Here is a 13,396-nt window from a genome sequence, read left to right on the forward strand (position 1 = left end):
CTAACAAACAAACAAAACTGTGAAGACAGATATAGGAAGTAATGTGACATCAACCTCTGACCTCTGTCCTGCACATTTCCATACAATCACCTGTGCACACTGACACCACCACCTGTATATATGTATAGCACAAATCTGTGAGCATCTATGTGCAAACACAGAATTCTGGATTATTAGGACATGTGCTAAGGCTATGTGTAAGTTTGTGAGAAAATGTTAGCTGTTTCCCCAAAGGAGCTGTGCTGGTTTTCAGTCAATTAGCAAGGCCTGAGTATTCCAAGTAATCTCTATCCTTGTCAGCATTGGTAACGACTATTAATTATTTTGGCCATTCTACTAGCTCAGTGCTATCTCATCATGATTTGAATTCCTACATTTTGCTAGATGAGTTGTATATCTTTTCATGTGTGTGTTTGCCAATCTTATATATCTTATATATCTTTTATCCTGGATAAAATTTCTGCTATGATCTGTAACTCTTTGTGTTTTTTGTTCTATTTGTTTTCAATTGTTTATTTTTCTTCTTGTTTGTATTTATTTATTTATTTATTTGTTTATTTATTTATGTGTGTATGAGTTTGTACCCACAGAAGCTAAAGAAAGACATTATCTTTTGTGGCTAATTTAGAGGTGTCTTGTCTGACATGGGTGCTGGAAATGAAACATGGGTCCTCTGGAAAAGCAACCAGTTCAGCCTCTGATCCATCTCTCCAGCCCTACCTTTCTGTTTGAGATAATATCTCTCACTGAAAGTAGAGCTAACAGATTAGGTTCAGCTAACATACTGTAGTGTGTACTGTTATGTCTGACTTTTACATAGGTCCTGGGACCTGAACTTGGGTCTTTTTGTTTGTACAAGAAGCACTTTGCAGACTGAGCCCCATGTTTTAGTATTCAATAGATCTCTTGGGTGTGGTTGATTGGTCTGAAGCTGCTTGTTTTGTAATGATAAATACTGTCCCCTAAAGCCTGGTTACTCCAGAGAGGAAAGAATCCATACATAGATGTAGATCCAAGTGGTGCTACATGTCCTTGCCCTCCAAGTTATTCTTGATTGGTGAATAAGGGTACCCACAGCCTATAGCTGGGCAGAATTGAAATCAATAGAGCATGAAATTTCTGGCATTGGGGTTGGAATAGAACCAAGAAAGGGAGGAAAGGAAGGCAGAAAGAAAAGATGCCATGGTAAGACCCTTTAAATCATGGCCATGAGGGCTGACCAATTGCATTTCAGAGCAACCCAGGTGGAGCATAGTAAGTAATAGCTCAGGGTTATCAAGAGGAAGGTAAGTGTAATAACATAGAGGGTAGATATCTACCTATCTTTAGTGGTGATAAAGGCTTTTTATAGGTTAAAGGTCATGTGTATGTTTTATCTGGCAATTGTATAACCAAAGGGGGTGGGGTTACAATCCCTGGATTGAGATTAAATATTCGACAACATGTTGGCATCCAATGGGAAGCTCAAACCCATGACCCTGAGATTAAGTCTCAGGCAAAGGCAGGATAGAAGCCCTAGATAGAAATGAACAATTTCAACAGCACTTGGGTTTCAGTGTTTTCTTGAACAGTGACTATCAGGTTCACAGTATTTTTTTTTTTAAATCACAGTATCTGCCAGAAAAAGCTTAAAGGTTTCTTTCAGCTCATTGTTTTCTAGGGTTACAGTCTGTCATGGCAGTGGGCACATGGGAAGAGGCTGCACATAGCAGCAGATCAGGCAGCAGGAACTAGGTCAGAACCAGGACTGGGCTCACCTTTCAAAGCCCACCCCTAGGGACCTACATTAGCTAACCAGGCCCCACTTCCTAAAGGCTACCCAGCCACTTGAAATAGCAACACCAGCTGGAAAATAAACGTTCAAACCCTGAGCCTACAGGAAAGTGTATCAGGATTCTCTAGAGGAACAGAACTGATGGAATGAATATGTATTAGAAAGAGATGCATTTATGAGGGCAGCTTACATGGTATGTGCTAGGGAGTCCAACGGTGGCTGTCCTCACTCTGGAGACCCTGAGAACCATGTAGCTCCTCAGTTCAGAAATGCTTTAGCACTCCCACCCTGGTAATTCAGGTCTGGAAGATTCTTGAGGAGACATTGGTCTTTAGCCCACATTGGAATCCCAAAGAAGATGGAAATTAGGGATGGACATAGTGACAGCCTCAATAACAAGATCAACGACTATTGGAAACACGGTGAGTGAACTTGCTGGTGAAGAATTAAGCCAAAGAGCAGAACTTTCCCCTTCTGATTTCCTTTTATCTGAACTGCCGTTAGAAGGTACTGCCCATATTTAGTGTGGGTCTTCCTGCTTTAGACAAGCTGATCCAGACCACCCCTCACAGGTGTGCCCGCAGCTTGTCTTTTAATGGATTTCATATTCAGTCAAGTTGACCACTGAGATTAATTTAAAACTCACAGAGACATTTCAGATTCAAACATGAGCAAGGGATCTGAAGCAATGGTAGCAATTCATCAACGCCTCAGTTTTTAGCACGGACTTGCCCAGGTAAAATGTTCCAAGCAGGAGGTCCACAGAAGTGTTACTTGTGCATTCAGAGTCTAACTTGATAAGGGCATCAGAGAAAGACCTCCTGCTATGACAAAGGAGCTAGCTGCATGTGGCTGGCATGTGCAGAGCTTGGCAGAACACTCTTCCTGGTACCACTTGCAGCTTTCCATGAAGTGCCTGACAGACTCAGCACCTCCTTTTCACACATCATCCTTCCTACTCACTAAGGGTGCCAGAGCCATGCTGTAGAGTAGCTTCTGGTTTCTAACTCACTGTCTGTATGGAAATGGTAGTTTGTATGGGATCATCTAACTCTTGCTGAAATCCAGGAGATGACCTAGAATTATTATCCCTGTTGTGTGATGGGTGAACTGGGGTACACCTCAGAGAATGAGAAGAAAGAAGGGAGGACCACGAGCCATACCTCGGGGAGTAAGGAAGTAGTTACTGAGGACCTTCACTGTTTTATGCTATTTGTAAGTCCCCCCACAATGCAGACACTATTTCAATAATAAAAGCAAGGCTTGAGGATCATAAGTTTTGGGTTCATCTCTAAGCAAGTTCTGATGCTAAGAGAAAGGATATGGAAATCAAGCAAATAAGACAACTTAAACCTCACTGTCATTATACCCCTTTTGTCCCCTTGTGTGTCACTATCCCTGGGGAATTGTGAACAAATACCCATCTCTGATAGGGAAGCAATGACAGACCAAAGTATGGATAATCCCAGTGTCCAACTTTGTGAACCAATGGATTGTTTTGGCATTATATACATTAGCAGGATTGACTCCCAAGACAACCATATCACCCAACATGGGTAATGGTTCATGAAAGCTGGAAAGCAGAAGTGCACTACAAAATTAATTGAAATCTCAGCAGGTTAGAGTCTCTTTCAAGCAGTTCAGCTCTTACATGCTCTGCTGGTCTCTGCTTCTTCCAACCTGGTGGGTCTCTGTTTAATTTCCTCTAGGCTACTTGGCTTATCTGAGTGTCTCAGCAATCCCCATTGCTTATATATGTATGAGGAGGAAGGGCCAGGTAATCTGGTCAATTTTAGGGACTTCCTGAAAATTTTGAGTTGCTTGGTTCATGAGCTGAAAAAGTATTTTTTATAGAAAAGAATGGTTCACCTTCATTTAAAGCATTTTGTGCCTTAATAAACTTCTCTCCAAGATGGATGTTTTTATCCCGGAAAAAATTATGCAGTACCCTCTCACATCACCGAGGTTTCACTATTCCCTCTCCCTTAAGATCTTTTTTCCCTCTTCCCATCAATGAATGAACCCTTTCTTATTTTCTGGATTATACAGGTACTCCAGTTTAAACTTACAAATCTAAGGAGTCAGTGTGAACATCCACATGTGAAGCAAGAATATTTAACATTTGTCTTTCCTGGTCTGAGTTAAATCAGTTAGTATAAAGCTTTCCAGTTTCATTCATTTATCTTCAAATTTCATTTTCCTTTCTAGATGAATAAAATTTCGTTATGTGTATGCACCATATTTTCTTTAATCATTCATTAGTTGATGGATATCCCAGCTATTTTCATGTTTGATTTGTTGTGAATAAAATCACCTATGAACATAGACAAGGATGTGTGTCTGCAACAGGAAATAAATGTGTTTGGTTATATGCTCTGATATTAGATGGCTGTGTCATGTAGTGATTCTGTTTTTAATGGTCTTGAGGAACTGTCACAGATTCCACAGTGGCTACACTGATTTACACGCTGCTCCCACCACCAGAGCCTGACAGAAGAGTATGATTCTCCCTAGAATGTGTTTTCATAATCTTAGCCATTCTGGCATGTGATGGTTTATATATGCTTGGCCCAGAGAGTGGCACTATTAGGAATTATAGACTTGCTGAAGTAGGTGTGACCTTATTGGAGTAGGTGTGTCACTGTGAGTGTGGGCTTTAAGAACCCTGTCCTAGCTGCCTGGAAGTCAGTCTTCCAGTAGCAGCCTTCAGATGAAGATGTAGGACTCTCAGTGCTACCTGCACCATGCCTGCCTCGATAATGGACTGAACATCTGACCCTGTAAGCCAGCCCCAATTAAATGTCATCCACATAAGAGTTGCCTTGGTCATGGTGTCTGTTCACTGCAGTAAAACTCAAACTAGGACATAGAAACTCACAACTGCTCAAAGTACAGGGAACAAGTGCCTATTAGGTGCTCAACTATTAATGGGACATCAGCATCAACCCCCTGCACTCATACACACACACACAATGCTCAGCACCATTGTGGAAGAGGGAACTGAAAAATTGTAAGAGCCAGAGGTCAAGATGGATTTAGCTAAACAGTGTCTTCTGTACATGTCAATAGTGACACATAAACTCATAGCAGCTGAAAGGACTGGTCCAAAATGAAGCTAGTGAACTATCATGGAGGGGAAGGAGCTCAGGAGCCTCCACCCGTAATGGAGGAGCTATTGGCAGCTAATGGCTTCTATGGGAGGAGAGTCAAGTATTTTTAGAAAAGATATAGGCCCTGGGAGGTGGACCACACTCTCTGACCCCATATGAACAGCACACAATGGAGTTGGTGGATTAAAAAAGACGTGAAGTTGTGAGGAGGTAAAGAGGAAACGGTAGATTTAGCAGGAGTTGTGAGAAGTAATGGAGGATGAATGTGATCAAACACATTGTACATGCATCTAATTCTCAGTATTAATAAAATGCTACATTTTAAAAAGAAAATAAGTCCAACTGGGTGTAAAGGAGAGCTGGTGGGAGGATGTTTTGGCGAGGGCTGGCCTCAGAGCTGCTGTTATTGCAGAAGCCCAGGGAACAGCTGCCAGGTGGCCGTCCACTGAGGAAAACCCCCACTAGTCCATTAGGGACACTACTGGGGCTGCTGGGAAGATCTGACGCCAGGATTCCAAAGCTCCGTCTACTCTGCCTGTGGAATCGCCTTTGCCCTTAGGTGTCACAGATCCCACCTGGCTGAGGCTCAGCCACGTCTGAGCTGGGAAGCCACTTGTAGGAAGGGAGGTGTCTGGAGACAGTGAGCTCCCAGTAAGAGGGCACAAATTTGCCCCTATGTTCTTTAACTTACCTACTGAAAAGGCTTTTAATGCGGTTTATTTTAGTCGCGATTTTTACTCCTATATTTTAATCTATATATTACTCCTATATTTTAATATTGATTTAATTTAATGTCTCCACTCATTATTATTATTCTTTTATAATCCCCTACACATTTTCTTATTGATATTTCCAACTATAAGGAGTGTTCCCTGCTTCATGGTAAGGCAAGAAATTCAGACAGCTCCTCCTCTGGCCCCCAGGAGGCGCTGTTTCCAAGGAAGGGTAGAGGAGCAAGAGGTAACTGAACAAAATCTAAGGACCTAGACATTGGATCCCAGCAGCCTGGTTGAGCTATGAGGTGGCTTACGTTTCATTGGTTAAATTACAAGTCCTGCTGAGATGTGGCTGCCTCTGCATAAAATCACGCAGGTAGAACCGTTTCCATCTGCTTGTTAGGAATTCATGGGAATGCTTAGCTAAGCCCTCCCCCCTTTTCTAAATGGGACAATTAAAAATAATTTCAGTAAATGTCACTAGTAATTTAATATGTTTTAGTAGAAATAAAAATAAACAAAGGCAGAGAAATTAATGTCTTTGCTGTGCTTGGCTCTGGCAGTTGGGACTAAGAAAGACTTGCATGAAGTCTTCATGAGGGCCTTTCATTTGCTGATACAAAAGAAGCTTGCAGGGTAATGGGGTAATTTGCTCAAAGGGTGGAGTGGGAAGGGGAGGAGCTTATAGTCAGAAGCCAAACTATCTCTCTTGGCTTTAGGGCATTGCCACTGGGCAAGTAGTTCTCCCTCTTCTATCCTTTCTTCTATCTGCAAAGCAAGGAAAATGATGAAGCATTGGAGAGGAGGGCAGCACTGCCCCTGTCAGCGGTGTGAGCTTTCACAGGGGTCAAATATCAGACATCCTACATATCTGATATTTACATTATTATCCATAAGGGTAGCAACATTACAGTTATGAGATAGCAATGGAGTCAAGGCAACATGAGTCAGTGCCTTGGGCAGGTTGATCACTGCCGTCAGTCATCTCTGGGCCATTTACTGGGACTGTATACTATCAAAGGACAGACTATCAGAGGAAAACTGCGTCTAAGGCATGCAGTGCACACAGACACTTCATGCAATCTTCCTGTGGTTCACCTGAGACTGTCTCATTCTAAGTGGGACTATGACACTCCTGTAAGAGTGCTTTGGTTTTCTTCATGTTTTTCTTTCTTTTTTTTCCAAGCTAGCAGGGTGTGTTGTGTTCTTTTTCCATGATGCTGGGCTGCTGCAGCCAGTGGTCCAGGCAGTGTGTGGTCACAGAGGCAGCGTCCCATACCCTGCGGTGTTGCAGTGTGCAGCATGGCTGAGGAATGGTGTGCACTTGGTCTGGCTTCTCTGCATTTTCCCCTTCAGATATTTTCAACTCACATTGTAGCTGTGGATCACAGCAGCGCAAGCACTCAACTGCGAACTTGATCAACTCTGAAGGGTAAATGGACCCTGAACCTTAGAACATCGAAACGTAAGAACAGAGATGTCCAGAGAACTGACAACACAGAGGAAAGGGGCTGGGTTTATCAGACAGCAAATAAGTGGGAAACTAATAGAAAAAAAACTACTTAGTAAAAATCTTATCGGAGAAATTCCTACTGTGCTGGGATGGGTGCTAAAGGATCGATGTTGTCTGGAGCAATTAACTCATGTCCTTCCTGGTAGAAATTGAGACACAGGCACTGGGGTGCCCTGGCTTTAGGCAAACAACAGATAGTAAGGTCTTCCTTTGATCTCTTTTTAAATTTACTGTGTCTATTTTATTTTTTTTAATTTTTTATTGGATATTCTCTGTATTTACATTTCATATGTTATCCCCTTTCCCCTCAGTCACATCCCCCCTCCCTTCCCATTGCCTCCAAGAAGGTGCTATGTCTCCCAACTACCCTTTCCACCTCAGCACCTTGGCATTCCCCTACACTGGGAAATCGCACCTTTACTGGACCAAAGTCCTCTCCTCCCATTGATGCCAAAGAATGCCATCCTCTGCTACATATGCCTCTGGAGCCATGGGTCTCTCCATGTATACTCATTGGTTGGTGTTTTAGTCCCTGGGAGCTGTGGTGGGTTTGGTTAGTTGATAATTTTGTTTTGCCCATGGAGTCACAGACCCTTTCAGCTGCTTAATTTCTTTCTCCAACTCCTTCATTGGGGTCCTTGGGTTCTGTCCAATGGTTAGCTGAAAGCATCTTCCTCTGTATTAGTATGGCTCTGGAAGAGCCTCTGAGGAGGCATCCATATCAGATTTCTGCTAGTAAACACTACTTGGCATCAGCAATAGTGCATGGGTTTAGTGGCTGCATATGGGTTGGATCTCCAGGTGAGACAGTCTCTGGATGATCTTTTCTCCAATTTCTGCTCTTTATTTGTTCCTTCATTTTCTTCCATGAGTGTTCTGTTCTCCCTTCTAGGAAGAACTGGGGCATCAACCTTCTGACCATTCTTCTCTTTGAGCTTTATAAGTTCTGTGAATTGTATCTTGGTTATTCCGAGCTATTTGGGCTAGTATCTGCTTATCAGTGAGTACATACCATAAGTGTTCTTCTGTGACTAGGTTACCTCACTCAGGATGATAGCTTCTAGTTCCATCGATTTGACTAGGGATTTCGTAAAGTCATTGTTTCTTATAGCTGAGTAGTAATCCATTGTGTAAATGTACCACAATTTCTGTATCCATTCCTCTGTTGAAGGACATCTGGGTTCTTTCCAGTTTCGGCTATTATAAATAAGGCTGCTATGAACATGGTGGAGCATGTGCCCTTGTAAGATGTTGGGGCTTTTTTGAGTATATGCCCAGGAGTTGTACAACTGGGTCCTCAAGTAGTACTATGTTCAATTTTCTGAGGAACTGCCAGACTGATTTCCAGAGTGGTTGTACCAGCTTACAACCCCCCAACAGTGGAGAAGTATTCCTCCTTCTCCACATCCTCACCAGCATCTACTGTCACGTGAATTTTTGATTATATCCATTTTGACTGGTGTGAGGTGGAATCTCAGCGTTATTGTTTGATCTTTCTTAACTTCATCTCAAAAAAGTATTTGAGCCTAAGTTGCATATTCTATTCCCCTGCAACTATTAGGACTGATGAGTTTGTTACACAAAAGAGACTTGGAACAGGACATAGCACTGTCTAAGCTGCTGCTGTTTACATTGTCAGTGCCATCGTCCTTCTCATGAGAATGAGGAGCCTGTGGCACTAACCAGCCCAGTTCTACTCCATCACATGCATGCATGCATGCACGCACACATACACACAGTGTGTGTGTGTGTGTGTGTGTGTGTGTGTGTGTGTGTCTGTGTGTGTGTGCCTATTTCAGTGCAGAAAGGCAGTCAGCCTGCAAGATGAGAGTGTGTCCCCAATTTTGCAGCTGATTGGGTCATTCTTAATCCAGTTCCCAGACTTGGGCTTTCCAAGGTGAAGGACAAAGCAGAGCTGGGAGAATGCTGCATCTTAGACAGTTACCAAAGAGCAATCTGTTAAATCTTTGCAACAGCAGAGGAGATGGGTGGGCAGAGCAGCCCACCAGGGTGTCTCAGTGACTGAAAGTCTCCATTCTGAGATAGAGGAGAACAGCATAACAACAAATGTCCTGGCACATGATATTTCACAACTTGCTAAGTCCCATGAGCCTCAGTTTATTCATCGGTAAATGAGGTCAGTGATTGCATTTGTCCAGAGGGGTTGGGTGAGGATTAGAGAGAGGCTGCTTCTCTTTGGATTATAATCAGTGTGGTGGGTGCTATTTGGTGATTTAGAGATGATCCTGTTGGGAGAACATCAAGTAACCAGCAGGTATTCAGGATATCCTTGTGTATTAGCTAGGGTAGTCTCAGAGGCATATAAACACATTAGCTGAGGATTCAAAAGACCTGTGCCCAAGCTAACCTGTGCTTCTACTATGCTAAATGATCTTAAACCAACCAGTCTGCTGTGTTTTCTTGCTTCAGTCAGGTTTTCTGCTGTTGTAGCAGAAATCCTCAGATTGGATCTTCTGTAAAGAAGAGAAATTTATTTAGCTCACTGTACAGGAGACGAAAAAATTCAGGATCAGACTGTTACATGGGGTGAGAACCTCATGTTACATCACAACATGGTGGATGCCAACAAATACCAGAAGGACTCAGGAGCATGGTGTTTAAGCACATGAACACAAGGCGAGCGCATGGGCTGACCTATATCACCCTGCTCTTTTGAAAGATAACTCAGTCCTGCATGAGTGAGAACCCACTCATTCCTCCACCATTAATCCATAAGGACTTTGTCTCAGTGACAGAAACATGTTCTCTTAGGCTCTACTGACCAACACTGCCCAGTGAGGAATTACAAGTTTTGGTGGAAGGTGATCATACTTGAACCGTGGGACACCCCATCAGGAAAGTAGCAGGAGGAGGAGGGCCAAAATGTGGGGGTTCTGTACTGCACAGACATCTCCTCCTCTGCCCTTCCCCAGTAGACACAGACAGCTTACAAACACCCACAGACCTGTAGTCATCCAGCAGACATCTACCCTGTTTTCAGTATGTGTGGCTTGCTCTGCGTGCCAGATCCTGGGCCAGGCAGTGAGACAGAAATTTGGGGGTGGGGCGGGATCTGGGATTGCGGAAGGGGAAAAGGCGCAGTTACATTGTTATTGGGGACAGTGGGTGCTGGGACAATAATACAAGAATGTTCAGAGTGGTTAGAGGTCTCTGAGAAAGTGGTAATAGAGGTGGGACATGTGTGGCAAGGAGGAAGCTAGGGAAGAGGTTTAGGTGAAGTGTCTAGTAGGTGATAGTAAGGTTAAACACCTACTCTCCTGATAAGTGTTAATGGCACTGGGGCATTTGTGTCATTGTGATCAATTGCCTCACAGATACTAGAGAGGGAAGAATTGACCCATGGTTTCAGAACTTTGATTCCATCGCCATAGAGAAGGCAGGGTGGAACCCAGTAGCTCACATCATTGTAGCCAGGAAACAGATCAAAAGAGTAAATTCTAGGACATGACACAGTCCCCAAGGATTTATCCCCTTATGGTAGAAATCCATCAGATAGGCATGTCCTCCAAAACCTCAAAACATGTCATCATCTGGAGATCAAACATGCAACATTTAATCTTATGAAGGGTCCTCATTTCAAACTGTATGGAACGGGGTTTTATTTACTGGAAATACAAAAATAGGCGGTTTGGGAGTGGACTGTGACTAGTCATGGACCTAGTCTTGTCATCTCCAGTGGTTCAAGAGGATCTTGAAATCCAAAGTGCACTCAGTGGGGCGTGGAAAAGGTCAAGTGGGGTTAGTGATATGGGGAGACTTAACAGACTGTCAGTTGGGGAGTCACAGAAGCAAATGAAGAATTGCATCTACTAGAAACGATGACTGTGGGGTTTAATCAAGCAAATAAATCAATCTATTTTAGGGTAGTGGTGACTTCGTGTGCTAAAGGAGAGGAAAACATTCAGACCCCCAAACAGCCGACCCATGTGATTCAATAGGGTCATTACTGAGGTGGAGCTGGATAGGAGGGGCATGGCAGGACATGGGGAGCTGCATTTAGAACTGTTTATTGGGATGCTTTTTACCCATGCCATGACTTCTTTCCCAAGTGTATTTTCCAAATTCCTCATTAGGCTAGCAACTGGCTTCTAGGAGCATTGCCAATTGTTCATTTGCCCTGCCCTAGGCAGGGGGCTTTTGGCCAGCAATAGAAGATATAGGAGGAATTGAAGGCCAAGTAGGGACAGTCTGGCTCATCAGGTACGTTCCCTGTGAGTGTGCCTCCATCTGTCTTTCTCTTGTCTTTGTTTTTCTCATTCTATGTGTGTCACCTGCTCCCTCTGTCTACATTTTTGTGTCTACCTATCTCTGTCTCTCTCTCCATATCTACCTATTAGATAGACAGATAGATAGATAGATAAATAGATAGATAGATAGATAGACAGACAGACAGATAGATATACAGATAGATGGACAGGCAGATATAAATACATAAATATATTTTCTCTGTGAGTGTTGAGTGTGTCAATGTTGACAGACTAACATAGAGACAAAGACATCTACATGGGCCCCACACTATATATGTGTGTTGCCTTTGGCAGAAGAATCATGCATATTTTCCAGATGACTTGGAATTTCTCACCCTTATATTCTTTTTATTCTCAGGAACATTCAAGGAAGCCAGATCCCTTTGTTTTTAAGAAGAATGCTTGTTTTCTTATTCAGCAGGCTGGAAGTTTATACCTGGTTTCCAGATAGTGATGATACAGGCATCTCATTGACTATTCTCTGCCTGCTCTCTCAAAGTCCACATGTGCTACCAGTCTTGGTACCTTAGAGCTCAGAGCCAAGCCCAGGATCTTTTTCTCAAATCCACAGCAATGAGTATTCATAGGACACCATAATAATCAGCTTTAGACCTCATTGGTAACTGTTGAGTAGCACCAGCATCTTTCCAGAGGAGGAAATAATCCCAGAGAGCATAAACAAAATAAATTCCCAATCAGAGTGGGGGAAGCACAGAGAAGGACAAGCCATGGAGGGCAAACAGAGGTGAAACCACCATACAGAATAAAGGGATGGGGCCTCTGTGCCAATGGCCACACTCAATGTGAGCACCTGAAAAGCCAGATTCCAATGGGACAAGGCGCCATGGTGTTCTGGAATGATCACGGACCATGGCCTCAGGTCGACCAGGTCTCAGATACTAGAGGTATGAGGAAGTGGCACTGCTAAATGGTCAGGACTATCAGAGGCCACCAGAGTTCTACAATTGAGATATAGAACTAGAAGATTGGTGATTTAATTTATGAGCCAGAGCCCATTAAGCTGAGGGACTGTGTTGTATCTGGTCTTTGACTTTTATATCAATAAAATGGAGGTGATAGCATTTCCTACCCAAGGTTGCTGAGAAATCAAGTCGACTCTTTTGGTCTATCTCAGCAGAACCAGGATTTTAAGCCCAGTAAAGAGGCAACCCCATTCCCAGTGTGGCCATAATCACTTTTATGATTATCACCACCAACATTTGGATCACATTACACAGTCATCCCCTACTCATTTCTATTGTTGCTGACAAAAAGAAATTTAAGGAACAAACTGTTTGCATTGGCACAGAGTGTGGGTTTGCAAACATCACGACAAACATAGCAGCAGAAGTAGAATGTCAGATTCCATCCGCAGTCAGGAAGCAGCAAGAGATGTAGGCTGGTGCTCAGCTCTCTCCTTTTTACTCAGCCTAGAAGCCCAGCCCAGTGGAGAGTACCACCTACTCTTCCCACCTTAATTAACTCAATCTAGATAATCTCTTGAAGAGGCTTGTTTCCAGAACACTTTAAAGCCCATGAAGTTTACAAGGTTAACTGTAGTAGTTGTCAACCTGTGAAAGAGCCTTCTGTTTTTTTTTTTTTTTTTTTTTTTTTTTTTTTTTTTTTTTTTTTGTTTACAGTGATTCTTTAAATGCTGAGCCCTGAGTTTTAATTTCCAGATGGCAGTGCTCTTAACAGTCACCTGTCACATAATAGACCAGCACCCCCCTCTCTCCCTCCCTCCTCCCTCCCTCTCTCTCTCTTTGTCTCTCTGTCTCTTTGTCTCTCTCTCCCTCCCTTCCTCTCTCCCTTCCTCCCTCTTCCTCTCTCTCTCTCTTTCTCTCTCTCTCTTCTGTGGGGCTGACCACTCTGGCATTCCACTCACAGGAAAAAATCCTCTAGGATTTGAACTCATCAAAAAACAGAACACACTTTCATGATGATATGTCTAGGAGGTGGGCTTTACACTCCAAAGGCCCAGGACATCTGTTAGAATCAGGGAAGCCATTCCCTTC

Source organism: Micromys minutus (assembly GCF_963924665.1).
Source record: "Micromys minutus genome assembly, contig: SUPER_22_unloc_1, whole genome shotgun sequence".
NCBI lineage: Eukaryota > Metazoa > Chordata > Mammalia > Rodentia > Muridae > Micromys > Micromys minutus.